Source organism: Globicephala melas, chromosome 1 (assembly GCF_963455315.2).
Source record: "Globicephala melas chromosome 1, mGloMel1.2, whole genome shotgun sequence".
In the NCBI taxonomy this organism is placed as follows: Eukaryota; Metazoa; Chordata; class Mammalia; order Artiodactyla; family Delphinidae; genus Globicephala; species Globicephala melas.
Window position 1 is genome coordinate 57,201,375 of NC_083314.1, and position 19,421 is coordinate 57,220,795.

At 35.8% G+C, this 19,421-nt stretch overlaps 1 protein-coding gene across 10 annotated transcripts in view; it reads right to left on the reverse strand.

Moving 5' to 3' along the window:
* DNM3 (dynamin 3) overlaps positions 1 to 19,421 on the reverse strand; it is a 569,430-nt gene that overhangs the window by 259,130 nt on the left and 290,879 nt on the right. The window lies entirely within an intron of this gene.

The following is a 19,421-nucleotide window of genomic DNA, read 5'->3' on the forward strand; positions in this document are numbered from 1 at the left end:
AGGAAATGTAAGTGCTATACAAATTCAGTAGAGGAAAAAATTTATCTGTATGGGCTGACAATATGCTTCTGAGCACAGGCCTTTGACTTAGAAAAATTTGAGTTCTTCTATTTACTGTAATTCCACAAAGCAGTATGCTTAACCTCTCTGAGCCTCAATTTCACCATCAATAAAATGGGAATGATGGTAATATTTACCCCCATAAGGTTATTATAAGAAATGGATACATTGTATATGAAAGGATTTGGGCATCTATAAAGAAGCTATAAAATGACCATTGAGAAGGTGGTAAAAGGAATCACATCAAACTGTTACCATTAATTTGAAAAAGCAGAGAGGGTCAGGATGTTGGAGGGAAAGATTATTAACTTTTTCTTTACATACTTTCTATTATTTGAACTTTTATAATGCTCATGCACTAGTCTTGTAACAAAAAAATTAAAGCTATATAAATACTATCTGAAGTATGCATACCTGGATGTCACAAAATATTCTAACTGTAAACACTGGTAACACTGTTCCTTTATAAATACATAGAAACGAGACTCAGTCCTGGTTTCAATTTGAGAATTTTTAAAATTATAAAAATTTGCCAAGCTTGGGAATGATAAATAACTGAAACAGTGTTTCCTATCCATGTCACTTCCAAAAAGAGCAAATTCTGTAGTCACCCAAAACCATCCATTGATTCAAACAATCACTTCGGTCAATACATTTTGAAATAACCAAGGTAAATAACATTAGTTCTCAAAGGCAAGCCTTTGTCATGTCTAACTTTGCTTTTTAGAGCCCATCACATTTTAGATATTTAACTGGTAACTTTACAGACATAGAAAAGTCCTTAGGCCATTTCCAAGTGAATGCCAAGGGCTTTCCATAAAGCCATGGCAGACTTTTTAGATTGAACTTGATCACAGATTAGCATTCCTAACATTAGAAGTAAGTGTGAGCTCTTTGAGGGCAGGAATCATATCTTTTTCACCTTAATGTCCGTCCCTGGCCTTGTGACTAGCACATGAGCAGGCAAGAATAAATATCTGTTGAACTATTTGGAAGAAAGATAACTCTAAAACATTTTCCTCACCTGGAAGCCCAAAGAGATGGGCATATATGCTAAGGGAAACACAACCTTTACAGTTGTTTCCATAGGAAAATCACTTAAAATGCTTCAAAAGCAGTAAAGGTAAGTATAAAATTGAGTTCCTTGAATAAAATGTCATAAAAACACCTATTTGAGAAACAGATCTCTCCTATGTTTGAAAAAGTATAGATGTGTGAACTAAGATGAAATCATGGAGCAGGCTGATCAGAATCACCTTTCAACTGCCTTACAAAAATTCCCAAGGCATGTTTCCTCAGTATAAATAGAAGAGGGCAGAGGAAAGGCTTTCACTATTTGTGGCAGGAACAAGCCCACACCTGGAATGCTGGATTCCTGGCTGACTATTGTCCCACTGGCTCATGGCTCCTCTATGATGATTCCTGAATAAACATATAGATACTCAAAAAAGACAGAGTTGGTATCCACATGTAATAAGACTATTAAGTAGTATATAGTCACACTTGCATATTTCCAGTATTATGTAATAGTGTAAAGCAGTGACAGGGAAAAAAGGAGTTGAGGCACACTGGGCTTGCTCAACCACTATGGAATAGGCCCTGAAAACACAAGTATGGAGGCAGAAGTACAGTGATATCAAGTAATTCTTCTGAATTTCCATTTATGAGTTAAATCTCTCTATGAATGATATACCTAATGCTAATCTCTTAATTCCATCCTAAACTGCTGGATAATTCATTTTTATCTTATTTAATCTTCCTCCCCAGGTGAGCAGGGCTTATAATAACTTTTGAACACTTTAATGGTATGTTAATTCAAGAGAAGACATTTAATGAAAAGCAAATGCTTTAAGACACTTCTCACTTGAAGCCTTTGGAAATATTCAACCCAACACATTTTAAAGAGAGATTTTTCTGCTTCTAAAAAGTATTGCAGAAGGTCAGTAGAAATGAATTGCTTTGGCTGTAATTCTTTAAAGAATTCTAAGTTTCTTAGTTTGGCTACTCAAATTAAATTTGGAAGCTACCTAGAAATTTTTTCACATTTTGATCTCTAGAAGGGCTATTAATCAAGCTCTTGTTTGAGGCAACTCGAACTTCAGTCAGAATACTATTGAGTGGAAGTCAGAGAGCTGTATAATCAGAATACGCAACAGTATATATAATTGAAAACATCACCAAAAGAAGAAAAGTAGATGCCAGCAGACTGGCATCTATGTTATAACATGTTGTCAAGCGGTGCTTGGCAAATTTCAACAGATTTAATTAACCAGCGATGAAACTAAGCAGTAGAATACCATTAAAACAAAAGTATTAACACAGAATCAGGAATTACCAGTGAAAAACAGTGCTGCACCTAGTAGCATGGATCTACCAGAGGCAATTTGTTAGGAGACCAGAGTCATTATTTCATAGTGGAGGCTTGAAATCAAAACTTTTAAGTTTCTTTAGGTCAAACTATAGCACAGCATTCAGAGAGCCAGCCAAAATAGCTGAGGAAGGCCACATGTGGAACTAATTACTCATGGAGAGGCCATGACAAAGAACATTTCTCCAGACTTTTCATGGGGGCTTCACTTTCAGGAAGTTGCTATAATTACTGTTCAAGTCTAGATCAGCCTGCAAGCCGCTGACAGATCCAACAGACAGGAGGAGGAGGGAAAGAGAGAGAGAGAGAGGGAGGGAGGGAGGGAGGGAGAGAGGGAGGGAGGGAGAGGGAGAGGGAGAGAGAGAGAGAGAGAGAGAGAGAGAAAAAAAAGAACTTATCTGCCCTTTCTGAAGAGTGAATTACCAGAAAATAAAGTACCACAGGAAAGCTCAAAAAAGGTTTCCAAATGAGCTCTGGCTTCCAGAGTTCAACTTTCTGTTTACTTTTTTATCTACCCTCTATCTTCGAATTACTTTTCTAGCCTGGATCGGACAGCAAATTTGTACTTCTACACTAACTCACTTTCAGTTGGCCACAGCAGAACTGTACATCTCGACTCTTTTTTTTCAGCTTTTCCATACTGGGGCCCACTTCCTGCCCAGTTGAGGAAAAAAATCTGGCCTGAAGATGAAATGACTGCTTAACATTACACTAAAACATCTGGTACCATTTTATGCACAGACCCATGTCTGAGAGCAGGCGATTCTAGCGGTCTCTCCAGCGGCACAGCGCATACCCAAACCTCCCCAGGGTGACATCATCCCATATATGGACTCTCCAGCCCAGCCCTCCCCCTTTTCCTGGTCCTAAATTCATTGCCAGTTCCCCAGTCTGCAGCAAATGTGCCACGTCAAGACTGGAAATCACAGCCCTTGAGTCTCAGTCGGGGCAGCAGAATTCAGGGGGGGAAGCCGAATGCAACCCCTTTTTCCCAAAGACCGGAGAGGATTTTAAGTACATAGATGGAAGCTTCTGGAGATCCTGCTCCGTCGCCCCAGTGTTCAGACTACCTGTTCAGGACAATGCCGTTGTACAGTAGTCTGCACATTGGTTAGACTGGGCAAGGGAGAGCAACGCCATGGACAGCTGGGGACAAAAGTTGCTGTTTCCGAGGAGAAGACATTTGTTTGCCCCTTTTTTTGAATCTCATATACAGTGTTTTTCTTCACAGGTTTTGCACAGTAGGGACCAGGAAGCCCTCGGGACACTGCCGAGAAAGGACTGCTCGAGGGAAGACCTGTGGGTAAGGCCTTCTTGACTGCTCACCTGGGCTATGACCAGGAGAGCCTAGGTGGGGAGCCAATGATTTGCTTTCACATGTGAGAGAAACTGAGGTATCTGCATGACAGATAGGTCTGCATTTAATTTTAAAAGAGCAACAATGTGTGGTACATAGTGATTTACTAGACGTTATTCAATTTCTGAAGAGTTTAACTATTTTCTTAAGTTTAAAGGTTTTCCCACTTCAAAATGAAATATGAAACACACCCCAAACACTTAAGAATAATTTAATGAGGCTGGTTTTCAATTGTTGAAATTGATAATCCAGAGACCTAAAAACTTATTCGAATGAGGGCTGTAGTATAACTTTTAGCATCCCAGGATTGAATCCATTTTGCCCCAAAGAATACTTGCTATTATTAAAATGCTACTTGAATAGTGCTTTTCTTAAATTTTATATAATATAAACATCAGAAATAATAGTATCTAACAATAAAAGAAGAGGCTGCCAAGTTTTTGCCTACCAGACAATGCAGATGGGACTGGTCCAGAAAAGAGCACCAACCCAGAACTTATTGAGTCAGCAATAAATAAATCGGAGAATAAAAACCTCTATGTTCAGATATCACAATATATATCTCTATATTGCATTTTTTTAAAAATCCAAGAATGGTTGATAACTGCTGGTCAGCTGAGCCCTCGTGGCTATATTTTACAAGGCTTCTACTTCTCTGAGCACTTAAAATGATAAGGTACTTTGTCTAGAAACCCACTGATAAAAAAGGAATTTGTAAACGAAAGCAAAGTTTTCTTTGGTCAGTTTCCAGCTGTCCTGGGGGTGAAGGAGGGTGGGAGAGGGGGAGGAAGGTGGGAGGGAGGAAAACCCTCAAGCTGAATGAAATCCCAATAGAGAGAATAATAGAGAAAGTCTGGGTTGCAATATGATCCATGCTGAACTTTAGAGATGGGTTCCTTAAAGAACGTTCTGGAAAAAAATGTTACTGCCTCAACCCCCATTTATATCTACCCCCAAACAATTCTATATAATGAAAACATCTGTTCTTTAGGCTTTTGTGTGAATCTAACCCCTTTTGTCCTCCTTTAAATTCTGTAAAGTTACATTGGTTCCTTAACAAATCCTTTTCTAAATCATACATTTTGCAACAACAATTCAAACATTGTCACAAGTTCTCTTTGGCAAAACGTTTTATTACCAAAGATTCCCCACGTTATCTTTGGTCAAGACAATTTATTTTAAAAATTACCCCTTTGATCATTCCAAAACTGGTACAAAAGTTTTCTCTTTTATTCATGGTTTTTAGTTAAAATATAAAAAGCAAGGATTTATTTTAGCTATTTTCTCCAGTTAGATGATACAATGTCATCCTTTTTTTTTTCTTCTATTGTATCTTGGAGGCTTCCAGATTAATTATTTTTAATAAAACAAGTAAGATTTTAAAACTCTATATAGTTTTTTTTTTTTACATAGGAAAATTGAAAAAATCTATTAGGTAACTTTATGGGAGCTTATTTTTTTAAGAAATATATTTTTACTAATTGATATAGTTACTAAAGAAGATAGCTATAAGGTACTTTGGCAATATTTAAGATTTTTCAAATTTGGGGGTTTTGTTTGTTTTTTTACTCCATAGAAATAACTGAATTTCCTAACTTGCTTTAATTTCATGTTTATTTAATTTAAATGTCTTTCTTCATATTAAGTGGTCTTTTTGTTTTAATGAAACAAACCCCCACTGGTTCCTCACCTATTTTCTCCCTCAGGATTACTTTTAGTCTGGAGACAGAGGGGACCCGATGGTGTCCTTGGCATAAGTACAGGAGTAGGAACATAAGAATTAATTTGCAAAAGGGATAGCCGAGGAGCCCCTGCACGTGCTCAGTGAGCCCTGGCAACTCATTTTTAATGCAAGCTTTTAACAAATGGGAAGGAATAGTACATCTTTTTAAATTCATGAACTAAGTTAAAAATCAAAAGTAAAAGCTCACTTTATAAACCACTGCTGACTGAAGGAAGGATGGTAGTTTATGCGCTGGTATACATACTAACATGTATACACACACATATCGTAAAATAACCTTATCTATTTCCAGAGTAATTAGAATAATGTTTAACTTTCTTTTGATATTACTTTGTAAGGAAATATACAAATGTTTTAGGGATCATGGGATCTATTCCAGAGGAAACTAACCAACAATGAACAACTTCTACTAAAACTACCCCTGGATGTAATGGTAAGTGTAAGTATTAAAATTAAATATTGTACATCGTCAGAAAGAGAAAATTGCAAGGCCTGTCCAAACTGTACTTCATAGAAACTTAGTAGTTTATTTTGCATTTTAGCGCATGGTGATTGATAAGTTAGACCAGGTACTGAGTTAAAATGAAAAATTTTTCCGCTAAGAGAAGGAAATTCAGAGCCTTAGCTTTAACACCATCATTTCTTAATTGGAAAAGGATCAACATAAAACAGTTTATTTACATTTTCAACTCCCACTGCTTTTTTAAGCCATAGATCTCAAAACCAAAGAAAATTTATTTACAGTGGGACGAAATTTCACACTGATCACTTTCTTGCAATTAGTTAATAGGTTTAATGTCCTTCCTGCTTGGTATTTGAGCTTTCGGCCAAGATAATGTGTTTATATTTTTTAAAAACCAAAATATACTATCTACCCCCACCTCTCACCCTACAGACCACCCAAGTTTTTCACTTTGTGGGAAAGAGTTCAGGCACAAAACTCCTAATGAAGGAATTTTCTCCCCCCACCCCCTTTTTTTTCCCCCCGGTTGAAGTCTTAAAGCTGTTATAGGACATAAAAAGAAAATACAACTTGGTAATGTAGAAAAGTTCACTCACCCACCAGAGTCCATCCTTACTAAAGAGAAGCCAAAGCTTTTGATTACTCTACAAGAGATTTGCTCTTCTCTGAGGAGACTATCCCACCCATCTCAATAATGTCTAAATAATAGCTAAGAGACCATCACTCATAAATCCCAGCTTAAAATAACTAGAAGTCAGGCTTTAACCTAAGAAAAGACAGGAAATTCCTGAGTAAAGATTGAAACTTTCTTACTTGGTTTCTTCTACCTTTTTAACCTCGGTGTGCTACAAATTATTTAGGTAGAAATATTTATCAATTTTTTGAAGATCTCTTATTAAGAATTTTTATCAGTTTTAATAAATAGAGATAAAGAAGTAAATTAAAGAAAATAATTAAATCTTAATTTTGAATTTCCTGACTTAACTGTGACAGCCAGTTTTCTGGAGTTGATTTGGTTTAATTTTGCTGTAGAAGACTTAGAATATGATTCTATTTTTGCATTTCTTTCTTAAGATAATAAACAAAAGACAAAAAGGAGGTGTAATAACCATATTAAAAAATACATGGTATGATAATAATATAAATAGCTTTTTTATATTTTACCTAGTATATTAAGTGATAATGAATTAATATTTACTGTACAGTTTAGAAGATAGAAAAAAATCTTAAATGTTTTTTCAGTCTTCCATCAGGTTCAACATAACCAAAAAGTGTGCATATGCCACAGACTTACTAAAATTGTGTTTTTAAAATCTACTAGAAACATAAATTGTCCAAAAGTCTTATGAGTAGAATAAAATCATTTTTCAGCAAGATTTTTTCCCCCCTGAAAAACAGTTATGGTTTTTCAGGCTCAAATACATTGGGTATCTTGGTTTAATAGAACTGCTTCATATTAAAGGATAACATGAACTCACAAATATTTCTTTCTATTTTTTCAGGTTGCATGCATCATTCCTTTAATTGAGCAGAGTTAACTGGATCAAATTATTTATGGGAGAGAGAGGGAAAGCTATACAGAATTACAGTAATTTTAAATTTCCACCAATATACTCTTTGTAAGTGAATCACTCCATAAATATTTTCTGTTGCACTGAATGCAGCAACAATAACAAAATAGTTTCTTAAGGTATTTGTTTTTGCATACTCTGGCCTTGTAATTATTTAAACAGCAGCCAAGTTTAGTGATGTTTTTGATTCTGTCAAGAAAAAAAACTAAGTCCTCTACTCAGAAGTGATGACCAGAAACAGAATCTGACATTTATTTTTTGAAATTAAATAAATAAATGGAAAGTTGCATTTATCAACTCTGTTAAAACTGTACCATATCTAATCACTCCATAAAAGTTCAGATGTGTAGAATACTGTCATTTTTTTCAGTCTCTAAAAACTATTTTGCTCTCCATAAACTTTCTATTTGCTATTTTCTCAGAATTTTACAATTAAAGGAAAATAACAAACTACTTGTTTTCCTTAAAATTCTTTGAAAAAATCCCTAAGTACACATTCCTTGGACAATAAGGTTTTGTTTTGTTTTTTAAAATTCTATTTATTGGAATTTTGACTATCTGGATATTTTATTTTTTAAAGGGCAAGGAAATTTGTTAAATACCTCTACGGAAGTGAATTGATCATTTATATTAAAATAACCAGTAGAATTATTCTCAAGTCACCAGAATTAAATTTTCTAACTGTATATTTAACAACATTAATTCTTTCTTATATGAATTTTAAGGAAATTTTCCAGAGGGTCTGGCTTTACTTTTTAGATACGAAATGAAGCTTTCTCTTCTGTGTTTAAGGTACTATTTTGTAACTGCGCTGCACTAACAATGTCCAATACACATTGTGAGCATCCCTGTGGGTAACAACTTTTTAGTTTATACCCTTTTGATTCATGGCACAGCCCTGTAGTTAATTAAGAGGAAGAAAACTTAAGCTCACAACTGCTTTTTATTTGGTTTTCAAATCCATACTTTAAAACTTTGCATTAAAAAATATGAGAAGTTTATATAAGTTCCTGTTGCTTAATAAAATATTGATAAAAATACATCCCCTTGTCAAAATCCAACTAACAAAGCATCAGATACCAAAGTCCGTTTGTTGCATTGTCAAATACATTAGGCTCATTGATTATTTTGAAAATGGCTGCCATTTCCATGTAAATGACAAGTTTCTTTTTCATGGGCTAGATTATGGTACTTACCTATTACAAGAAACATGTATAAACATAGTCTTTATCTTTAACTTCAGTTTTAAAATATGCAGAGTTTTGTGAAGAGGAAAAACATCTGGTTCAATTACTCTGAACTCTGACTGCATGTGGGCCAGTAGTAATATGAACTGGATTTAAGAATAAACCTTGTGTTTAGTCTTTTTTGTTGTTGTTTTATCCTTAAAATTTCAATGTGAGTTTTCTGCTCTGTCAATTATCCATGTTAGCACATTTGGAATGAATGTATAAGTGTACTTTCTGAATAAAGTCAAAAGTCTAACTTGTTTTTAGTTCCATAATGTTTTAATGTTTAATTCTATTGTGTGTTTTTCTCCCTTTCCCCTGACCCTCCAAAATCACCAAATCTGGAAAACAGACTGATTGTATCTGCCCATGAGCAAAGGAAACCTGAAGGAACCAAGGGCCTGGCTGGACGGAGTTGTCATGTGTCTGCCTGTCTACACTTGCTGTGCAGAACATCCGCTCACCTGTACAGCAGGCACAGACAGGCAGTCACATGACAACCCAGCCTGAATGACAACCAGCCATTGAAAGAAAGCAGCCCTCACACCATAGCATCTACACCAAGAGCTACAACCAAAATGAGGGGCGCGGGGGCCTGGGGTTTTAATTTGTTGGTTTCTTAACTCTTATGTATTATTATTATTTTTGATTCAAATATTGAAACCCACCAAAAGTAAAGTGAGTGGTGCTTATGAAATATAATAAAACCCATTTCTGAAAATGTTCCTGTGCTTTCTATAGTTCTCTTTTCCTAATCGTTGTCAGTAAATTACTACCCTTGACATTTATTGTACACAGCTTTTGAGCAGCACCCCCAAAATGAATGTAACAAAACAATATAACCTCAGTCTGATGTTTGACAGAATAAGTGATTCTAACAATTCTACTCCAAAAACTAAGTTTAGTTTTCTATATCATCATGACTTTTTAAGACACAGAGATGAAGAAAAGAAAAAGAGTGAAGAGATAATATTCCAGGGAATAATGTATTTTGAGTTAACAAACTCCGCCAGTTTGGGCCTGGGTAAAACACAGTGAAAAGAGTATTTATTTCCAACATAATTTTCAAGTGTATTAAAATATTTGCCTCTCTTCTTTTGATATATACAAAGCTGAAATTGAAGCTTCGATATTTCCAAATGTCATGATGTACATGATTTATTACTGCCATTGTTAAATTAAGAAATTAAGAAGGAAGTACAGTTCTAAGGGTGGAATTTACGGGGCCAATGCATTCACTTGGAATACATGCTCCCATTCACTGTAAATTTTCAAACTCTTGAAATGTTCAGGCAATTCAATTATTTTCAAAAAGAACAAGGAAAGCTATTACTGGATATGCAGTGTATAATTTTGCCATGTCTTTTGAGGATATGTCAAAACTTTATACACTGTGAACTAGGGTGAAATGATCAGGGTTGGCTTGTTTATATGAATATTTCAAATATTCAAGGGTAAAAAATGGGGAGATGGGTAAAATTAAAAATTTGTCAACTTTGGTTTGGTTCACTAACATGTCAACTTCAGTATTTAAAATTAATTTTCATCTTTCTTAGAAAGATTCTGGTCAAACTTTAAAATATATTGCACAAGGCTACCCAAAATTTTTGCTTTTTTAAATCTAACTAAACATTTCAAGTGTATATTTTGGATTAAAGCAAATCATTTTTATTCAGATATTTCATTTTTAAAATGAAAGATTTAGTCATAAGGATAAAAACTCCCCGAGGTTCAAAACTTTTATTATTATTTGATATTTTACCAAACCTGACACTATAGTTTCTTAAAAACAACAACAAAAACAAAAACAGTGATTGGGTAAAACTAATAAGTAAAAATATGATTAAGGCTAAATTCTTGCATTTACAATCTGGCCTAAGGAAATATGTCATCTGCTAAAACATGCTACTGCAAAACACATTATGAAATGAAGGTTTTTACCTTAAAGAAGAGTCCCATGACTAGCAAATAAAGTCCTGAACAATAGTTCACAAAATGTAAAATATAAACAGGAAGACAATATAAAAATGTCTCACAATATTTGCATAAAATCACCCAGTTGTAAATGCTTTATACAACCTGTAGCAAATGCCTCCGACAGGAGTCCGCATATGGATCATCCTATTGGACCCGGCAAGGCAGTGCCAGGACAGTGCTTGAGAGCTCTCTGGCTGACACGATAGCTGGGTCATAACATAAAGGAGACTGTTCCATTACACCAAGCTCCAAAGGGAAAGCTAAGGAGGCCAGGCCAGCGCAGTCATCCTGTAGTGAACCACTCCAGGATGACGTTTCAAATAATTTTCCCTTAAAACATGAGGTTAACATATTGGTATTACATTCTTTTTACTTAGCTTGAAAGAATGTCATATATATATATATATATATATATATATATATATATATAATTCATTAAATGAGGTACATTTAAAAATTTTACTCTTCCAGGAAACGGTAATATAAAGGGTAATATTTTTCTTCCAATATAAACTTCTGAGTACAACAAATAATACATATGAGGGAATGGGTGTGGGTTTATAAGCATTTTTAATAAATTTGAAATAGCATTTACCATTATGGTTTGTTGAATATGTTTTTCAAAAGTATAAATCTTTGCATAATTCTAGAACTTGGAAATGTTTACATGAAATAATCCCACATTAAAAAGCATAACACAAGATAGCTTATGTATATGAAAAAGCACATGCACAACTATGGTCATGAAGAATTTAAAGTAACATAAATGTTTTAAAGTTTAATATTTATTGAGACTTTTTTAAAATAAAAAATATCTAAATTTTGGCTAACTAAAACAACTCAGCAAGGAGTGTGACTAGTGTTCACAGGGTCAATCCTGACCTCATCACAGGGAGCATGCGGACCTAACAGGAAACAGAATCTTGAAAGTCTAAGTGCAAATGGAAGGAGCTGAAGATTTCTATAACTTCTCCGTCTCACAACTTTCACCATCCAGGGACATAGCTGTCACTTCGTTTCCTATTACCAAAGTTACATGTGTCATCTGTTACAGTTACATAATAAAAACAATACTAAGTAAATATCCCTATAAGGGAATTATATAATCTCCTTATCAAGCTTTCCAAACACATCAACCCACAAAAATGAGGCCTGTAATTTTTTGAGTCCAAAGAATGTCCTTATTTCAATGCAGATTTTGGATTTTCTTCAATACTGTAAGGTTAGTACATTTCCACTGGAAATGCTTCTGTTGAATTACCCTACTTTCCTAGGAGTATTCCATTATGATTTTAATCTTCATGTTGGACTACCTAAATGGAATAAATATTGGCTATGTACTATCATTGTTCATAAACTAGCAATCCCTTTTTTTTCAGAGATTTCAACTACCATTTACACATTTCTCATTGATACTAAGAAAAATAAGACTCTTTTCTCCTTGAATCAGAATATTCTATTCTTTTAAATTTTGTATTTTGGAATAATTTAAATAAAAGCCATCACATTTTTTTTTCAAATCTGATTTTAAAGATTAATGTAGAGCTATCTAAATCCACAATCTTTTTGAAATGATAGTTTCTATTTTATTCCAATGCCTTGCCCTTTTCTAAATCCCTCCAAAGAACTGTGCAACAGGGAGATCAGCTTGTGCTTTGTGACCACTTAGAGGGGTGGGAGGGAGGCTCAAGAGGGAGGGGATTGGGGATACATGTATACATATAACTGATTCACTTTGTTATATAGCAGAAACTAACACAACATTGTAAAGCAATTATACTCCAATAAAGATGTAAAAAAAAAAGAACTGTGCAAAATATATTTATAATGTATGAAAATGACACTGGGAAATTTATTTTCTGCTTAAATTATCTTCAATCCAGGAAGTCATATAGTCAGAGGGAAAAAAAATCCATTAACCTTCAATCATGAAACTTAAGAAAATTTTAAGACAATCTACATCTAAGGGTAATTTTACCCTGTAATTCAATAATTTGGTTTAGCCACTTGTGATACCAGGACATGATGAATTACTATGCTGCACTTAATTATTTATTTGCTCAATCACATCTTCACTTGGCCAATATTTACTTAGCGTCACCTCTCAGAGCCATGTCTACTGGTGGTAGAACGTGGAACAAGACAGTGGCTCCTGGGCTCAAGAAGCTTACAGTTCAGCAGGAACTTAAAAGCATTCAACCAATACTTAACACGTGTGATGAGTTTTGTCAATTTTCTCCTTTTTAAAAAATCTCTTAAATTCATCCATTTCTATCAATTTCCCTCAACCCATCCAGCCCAAGCTACCATTATCTCTTATGTATACCACAGCAATAGCTTTCTACAACTCCCCAATTCAGTTTTGTCCTCCTCCAATCCAGTCTCTACAAAGCAATCACAAAGATCTATAAAACTTTCAAATCCTATTATGTGACTCTTCAGCTTAAAAACTTCAAAGGCTTCTCATCATTCTTTGGATCAAAATCCTTAATCTTTATAGAGTCCTTTTCTCTATTTGTTCCAGTCACAGTGGCCTAAGTTCAGTTTCTTACATTCATCAGGCTCTATCTTGCCTTAGGCATTAACACAAACTTTCTCTGACCACTCAGTTTAATGTCCCCCCATGCTGTGATTACCATCCCAGATACTCCTTAAGTCAAACACATCATTGGATTTATCTTATTCAGTTTGTAATCTGAATCTCATAGTTGTTCATGATTGTTTATGTTTTCTTTATCAGAAAATATCCTTCATAAGGGTGGGTACTTTGCTAACCACTTTATCCTTAGTGATTAGGATAGTGTCTGGTACATAACAAGTGCTCAGAATATATTTGTTGGGAAATGTTCAGGTGATTAAGAGCACAGCACGGATACTTAGTAGCTGGCTGAATTAGTCTCTTTGAGTCTCAATCTTCATTTCTAAAATGGAGAATGTAAATAAAGTATTGACTTAGTTCAGTGCCTGATAAACTTTATTATAAATAATAAATGTTAACCATTATCATGATGATCTTCATCAAGATCATCATTCAGATTGAAAGCTGGCCTTCATGAGCTTAAGCAGGTAGAATGAATAACAGAGATATTTTTTACAACCACAATTACTTTAGAACTAGGGAGCATCTTGTTAACTGAAAGTCCATTTGGCTTGGTTGAGCATTTTGACTAATTTGGATATACAAAGGTGAGCCTGAAATGAAGGCTGGACTAGATGCTAAGAAGAGCTGAGTGGATGTACATAAAAGAATGAGTAAACACCTTGAATTTGGGGCAATCCAGACTGACAGCACTGAGGGGAGAGATGTGAAGGGGAAGAGAAAGAGAGAAGCCTATGTACTTTCCTTGGGCTGGGCCAGCACATGGCTAGAGCTGCCAGTGACACACCCAGTGCCCACTAGTTAAAAACTGCTGTGCAGAGGGTTATCTAATATGCTATTTGAGGTTGTTTGAATTGCTGTATTTCTTCCTCAAATCCTTAGTAAATATAAGTACTACAAATATCTTTATATTATTATTTTGATAGAAATCAAAGGAGCTGAGTATCATTCATCCAAGATCCCAAGGGATATATGTGGACACACAATCCTGCATGTCCAAGCTCTGTCCTCACCCCCATAAACAGTTCCCCCTTGACTTGGGGTATGCACAATGACAGAATGCTCTGGAGAGGATGGACCCAGGAAGAGGTCTATGCAACCCCTAGAAATGCATTCAGAGCCACTTTTGTACAGAATTTCAGAGTCTGGGGTACTGGAGTATGATTTGGAAGGACAGCCAGGTTTGGGTAAATCCCCTTGGTGATTAGTTATAAACTATCTAACCACGTACAAGATGGTCTATTTATTTTCGTGTTGCAGAAAGCCCCAATTTTTGAGTAATGCTAAAGGATAACATATAGTCAAGTACATAGATTAATTATGTTTTCCATAACCACTTTGTATTATATAGATTCTCTGAAGATAACACATTGAAATAACACTGCCTGGGACACAGGTGGAAACCTTTCCATTAAGATCATCTGTCAGTAACATTACAGATAACATTACTGTAATGTAGAATAATGGTTCAAAACATGAGGTCCACAGATGTCTGAGCGTGTTCACGAACCCATCTAAGATTTAAGGGTAGGGAGGATAGTTATATTAAGGATGGGGAGAAAGCAGGAAAAATGATGGGGACCTATTATTACCATCATGCCAAATCTAGCTTAAAATTATTACACAGGGTTATCATGCTATTGCCTCTGCCAGTTTGGATAGGAAATCACATAGTTTGATATTATCATCTCTAACCCATAGGCTGGTGAGGAGGCAGCATAGAAAAGTCCCACTGAAGGAACAGGATCTGAGTTCCATTTTACTGCCTGAATCTTACCATTGTCTGCTGAAAAATCCCAGATCCCATACATCCTATCTCACAAAATGAAATGACCAAATTGGAAATTAGAAGACATGTGAGTGAAAGAATGACATTATTGTAGGAGGGCATAGTATTACTTGAGACGACAAGAATAAATATATAAATGTGACGCCTAAAAGATTATAAATGCACTTGTTAATATACGATTTCTTAGAGTCCTACAAACTCCCTTTAAGGTGATTTGGTCAGCAACAGTCCCCATTTGATAAGCTAAAACTGAGGCTCAGAGAAGTCTGACTTGTTCCAACACTGGCAGTTAGTCGTAGCAAATTCACATCCTCCAGCACCTCACCCTTTTCATTGCACCAAGCATATGGTCTACAGGGTCTTTTGTTCAATTAATCGCATCTTGAAAACAGTCTGAACCATTGTTCTTTAATCACAAATACATTTCATAAGTCATTTATATTTATTACAAACCTGTCAAAAGTTAAATAAAACCATATCTATTCATGTGCCATAATATGCTATTTATTCAACAGCCAATTAGATTGTAATGAAAACATACCAGTCTAATTACACAAGAAAGCAGGAAGATGAAAGAACATAGAAACAAATAACAATTCTCTATGAAAATCTGAATATAAATTATTAAATAAATGATAAATCTATAACTAACCTAATAATATTTATGGTGTCACACTTGCTTGACTAAGAGAGATAAATTGCTATGTAACAGGATTTCCAAAGTGTGTAGATGCTGATGTGACAGATACCATGGGAACAAAGTACAAGCACTCAACTTACCAACAAACTGACTCCAAAAGTTGGGTAAGGACTCATGCTTATTTTCACAAAGGAAAATTGTAAATTTGGGGTTTTCAAGGTTGCCCACAGAAGCATCTTTAATCCATATCCAGAAGCATAGTTAAACTATGACAGCAAGGCATGTATGAAATCTAAGCATCATTTAAAACACTGCTAATAAAGGATGGGTATTCAGGGTACAAATTCAAGGGGCCAAAGAAAATTCACTACCTCTAAGCCCCACCCTCCTGACATTTCTTCTGACCTCCTTTCCCCATACCCTCCCTTCCAGCCTTGGCTCCCAGCAGACGCTAATAACTATTAGTTGAATACTGGTAAAGAGCAAGGAACAGTGCTGACCCCTCCCTTCTGCCCTGCCCACAGGCTCAGAGGTGGTCTGTGGTGGTAGGAAGTGCTGGCAATAGAAATGGAGCAGGATGGTGAACCAGAGTGGTGGTTACCAAGGGGTGGTAAGGTGGGGATGAATGAGGATGGCTTCAGGGAGAAAAGGCTCTGCCCCACTGACACATACTTTGAAGACAGGGGTCATGAGTCAGGCATTACTATTCGGAAAATTTCCTATCTGGTTTCTCGAGCAGAGTTTTTCATGAGAAACAGTAGCTAATGACTACAGTGTAGCTGTATGTGGCCCATCAGTTTGCTTTACCCTGAACTTGAGCTCTCCTCTCCAGCCAGTACAAGCCACCATCTTCTCTTGCCTGAACCACCGATACAGTCTGCTAGCTGGTCTCCCTTCTTCTATTCTTGCCACCCCAACTCCATCCACACACACATTCCATCCCACAAATCATGACCAACCCAGCAGCCAGACTGATCCTTCTAAAACGTAAATCCAATCAGGTCACATCCTATTGACACAGGCCAATGGTTTTTAATTATCCTTGGAATAAAATCCAAATCATTGGCCTGACAAGGTACCTCTGATTCTATATTTCCTACTTCTCTCTCCTTCTCCTCCTCCACCTCAGCCATAAGCTTCCTGCCCACTGCCACCCTGGAATGTTCTTCAACATAATCTTCTACACAGTTCGTCATTCCAGTCTCTGCTCCAATGTTACTTCTTCGCAAACACTCAATCTAAAAGTCCCTCCCCCGTCAGTTTTTAGCTCACTGACCTATTTTCTTCAGGGCACTTACTATCCGATATTGTATTGTTGTTAGCCTACTTGTTAGCTCCATAGAGCAGCATCCTCATCTGTCGTTTTCCCTTTCTTAAAATGATCTAAACTAAGAAAACAACCCTTTTCTAAACTTTTTTCATCTAAATCAGTCCAATCTATTTTAAGGGTCATTATGACCTACCCTTCCCACCCAACACACACACACAGCCCACCACCTTCCACACACATACCTTTAATAAAATGTTCTCTGGCACTTGGTTAATATTATAACTGCACACATGTATTTTCTATCTATGGTAACCAAGTGCTCATGAGGGAGCTTCAGCAGCAGAGATTTTGTAAAAATTTTTTCTGAATTTATAGCAGAGAGAAAGGGCTGACTGGTGACCATGAGCTCACCAAGCTCTCAAAGCCTCTTCCTTCCCTACAGGGAGCATCATGTGCCTTCCAACAGGCTTGTTTCAGAAACCCTAAAGCCATACTCCGACAGCAGTGGCTAATCCCAGAGTCTTCAGGGCCCCTGATACTAACACTCAGGGAGAGGTCAATGCTGGGATGCCTGGTACTCATCTTAATAAATCCTCTGTGGGATGAGGTTGACTTGGAAAACTCCAGCACCTCGGAGATTCTTGCCTCCATTTGTGGTTGAAGTCCTAAGCTCTGGAGCCAGACAGCGTGTGTTCAAATTTCTGCTTTGCTACCAAGTAGCTATGAGACCTTGGCAAGTTAGTTATCCTCACCAACACCAAGTGTTCTACCATAAGGAAAACTGAGTCCTATAGAAATGACTTTTTGAAAGGTTGTGTTTTTTCTTCATTTACTCACCTGAAAAATGGGGATAATAATAGTACCTATCCTTATGGTTGTAATGTGGATTAAATGCCTTAATTAATAAATATAAAACACTAGCTATTACTAACATGATTCCTCAGCAAAATCTTTTGCTTTGCCTAGAATAACTGAGAATGGCCCATAGACCAATATGTATTTAAGTGTACATACATGATCACCTACTTGTGAACACTTGTAAACAAATACTTGTAAACAAAATGCATCTAAGAGAAGATCTAGTAGGGCAACTGAATACAAAAGAAGATTATGTAATTACTGATGTTTATATCTAGAAAGGCATCTCAGAGCTCCTGAGGCTGTTGCCTTTAAACACTGGAGCTTCCACAGAATGAGAGAGAGATCTAAGCAGCCAGCACAGGAAAGAAACCAATGCTAATCCTCAGACTCACAACAACCAATTCCACGTTTGACTGAAGTCATTAAAATATGTGACAAAAATTTGAAATAAAGCTTTTGAGTAGAAATTTTCTTTGGACCTTTCTATAAGATCTGATTTCCTTTACTGCAGAAAATTTAGTGCCCATCAACTGATCATCTGATATTTATTAAACACATTATTTGCACAAAGCATTTAGGAGAAAGAAAGAACTACATAGGACATGAAGTTTTTCCTCCAACAATTTACAAAAGCACCTTGCAGTGCTTTCAGAAGATATCAAGCCAAGAGCGGAAGGACTTTTAACTCTGAAACGCGTGCCTTTTATAACCAAATACAACTGACACAATCTCACCTGTATATAGTTTTGCTATCACAGAGTATTCTTATCCAATGTTTGCATGCTGCATTATAAGCCCCCCAAATTTCTCAAGTCAGACCAGAGCTATTAAAATTTCCAAAACACTGCTTAATTTCCATCCATGCCCTCCCAAATTTACCAGTATCACTTTATAGCACTTTAATGGCTCTGTAAGACTGATTTTTTTGTGTGCTTTTCTATCAGACTTAAATGAGTAATAAGTCACAGGCCCAATATTATTAACATCTAACATGAACCAGAACACCATAATTATCATAATTCATACTTTTACATAGATATCAAATTCTCAAAGAAAAAATTTGTATAAACAATTATCTAGTACTCACTTGAAGACTAGTGATTTGGACATTTTCAAAAGCCTGTCATTTGAGACAGATGTCACAGCAACAATTCCAAAATGCTTTATTAACTCTGCATCACTGCTATTAACTTTGCTCTTATGATGCTCTATTATCTTGAGTATTTTCAACACATTATTGAATGAAAATCGCTTTCACTATATCACTACCTTGCCATTATTACAAAGAAGGATCCCTAACTCCATTTCTTCAGGGAAATAAATGTGACTACAAATAAAAGATATTTGAGGGGACTATCGTAAAATTTTAAATCTATGAGGAAAAAACAGTGCTTCTTCAAACATCCCAAGCTAAGTCTTACTGAAAAAAAACCACTGGTGCCTTAAAATTGTATATCACAATACTATCAATTAATTTGAAAGAGAAACATTTT